The 2,256-nt window shown below is 47.8% G+C and overlaps 1 pseudogene; it reads left to right on the forward strand.

Moving 5' to 3' along the window:
- The first annotated feature begins 560 nt into the window (after window positions 1–560).
- Window positions 561–1,384, forward strand: LOC146176994 (uncharacterized; annotated as a pseudogene).
- The last annotated feature ends 872 nt before the right edge of the window (window positions 1,385–2,256 follow it).

Below are 2,256 nucleotides of genomic sequence, written 5' to 3' on the forward strand. Positions count from 1 at the left end.
CTAAGTGCACCACCAATTAGAAACTATCTCTGGCCAGCGGTCCGATACCCAAGCACGATGAGATTAGACTACTTGGTCTCCTTATTCAAAAACATCGGCGGGCTGATACAAAACTAGCAAAACTGTGCAAGGTGGGGGACCAGGTGATCCGGATGGTACACCGGGTTTCCAGCAAACGCGGGGGGTTACGATGGACAGACGCTTTGCGGCTGGCGCATGCTTTCGTGACCAGTCGAGTCTTCTACTCGACTCCTTATCTCCGCCTGCGCAGGTTTGATGAGAACGCTCTCGAAGTGATTCTCAGAAAGATGTACAAGCGTGCCCTCGATCTCCAAATCAACACATCCAACCAGCGTCTCATGGGCCTGGGGATGATAAACACATTAGCGGAGCTCCGGGATGTGTACTTGACCAATCAAAACACAAGGCTTTCAAAAACGCCGTCGGCACGCCGCCTATTAGTCAGAATACACCTCCACCACCCAACACTTACGGAAGAGCGCTTACGCATTCCTGAGATCTGGAGATACGCCCTCCACGTACGCCCTCTTCCGGCCAACATGACACGTGACAACCACAGTGGCAGGTGCCTTGCGCGGGCGAAGGTACTGTCCCGTCACTATGGGAACAAACACAAAATATTCTACGTAAAAGCCTCCGGCCCTCACCATAGGGGGTGGTACACAGCCACAGTCGTTCATCAAAAAATCATGGTCAACGGTATAACGTTCAGGCTCAAGAGATAACACATGCAGAAGTTGACATCGCGTTAGCCGCCGCAGACAAGGGCTCGCAAGCCATCATCATCGACTCGAAAGGGGCCTGCGGAAATATTAATCAGGGGTACACTCATCTCTTTCCGCACCGCATCCTTCAAGACAGTGACTGTCTCGGGGCCCCCGCATCTCGAACAATTGTATGGGCTCCAACTCACATGGGGATCGAGGACAATGAAAGGCCAGACACCGCCGCCTGCGCACTCACTCTCCGGGCAACGCCTTCAGACCCTTATAATACGGATTCTCAACCCAATCCGGCCCTCACTTTTCGCGAAACTACTGAAATATTTCAATTCGGCCAAGCAAGTTATCCTAGGCCTTGTAAGGGCCTTACAAAGGTGGAGGAACGCACACTCCTCCGCCTTCACACCAAAACGCTGCTGTGCCCGGCAGTTTAAAAACACTGATCCTGCCTGTACTGGAAAATGCTCGCTTGTGCGGAGAAGTCTTCGAACATCTTCCACATAGTGTGGGCATGCCAGTCAACTTCAAATCTCGCCCCCAAACCCAACCCCACATGGGAGGACTGGGAGGCAGCCCTGCTCGACCAGAAGGCCCTGGTCCACAGAGCCCGAGCCGCGGCTGTCACCAATGGGCTCCTGTAATGAGGAGCCCACATAGTGATTGCGTGGGGTTCCCTACAGCCTAAAGCTTCCTCTGAATAAAATTTATCACACTCACCTTCGAAAAGTGGGATAATAGTGAGATAGCTTCCATGAGTAAGATAATGAAAGACATAAGCGATGCAAACCACCGGAATAGAAAGGGGATTCCACGAAGCTCGTTGAATGAATAAACAATCGACGTGATCAAATAGATAATTTTGAGGGAAGTCTGTGAAGAAAAGAATACAGAGGATCCCGAAGAGGAAACAGATAACATATAGGAACCTTTTCAACTAAACTACGTAAAGTGCTGGTTCCCGAGCAAAGAAGAAAAAACAAGCAGATTGTGGGTGGATTACTAAATTCATTGACGAAAATACACAGGTCGCAAACTTTATGGAACAATGCGAGCTCTCCAGATAAAACAAAACGAAGTACTAGTAAATTCAAGAAGTTGAAAGAAAATATTCAGCTACAGATAACCATGTGAGTTCTACTGCATGCATTCCGTCAGCTATATCAGTCATTTTGAGCGAGTATAGGGGAATTACATTATGTTACCGCCGACAACAGCAATATGCGATAAGAGCGAAATAAGTAGAAAGGGATTGAAATTTCCAAGAAAAGGTTTAGAGAGAGAAGATGCCGCGAACTACATTTCACTGGTTATAGGTGATTAATGTAGGAATGAGAGTATGGTAATCTTTCTAAATGAGAGAACAACGAAGGGCCGAATGGAAGGCAGCTTATAACTGACCAGTCTAAACTAAAAAAACGCGAAACCATTATACCTAAGTGCCAATCCACATGAATGGAAGAAATTCGGCATTTGCTGGGTAATGAATCTTGTCTAAAAAGCATAAAAGCGTTGC

Source organism: Amblyomma maculatum, chromosome 10, assembly GCF_055883805.1.
Source record: "Amblyomma maculatum isolate TAMU_Amacu chromosome 10, ASM5588380v1, whole genome shotgun sequence".
Lineage (NCBI taxonomy): Eukaryota > Metazoa > Arthropoda > Arachnida > Ixodida > Ixodidae > Amblyomma > Amblyomma maculatum.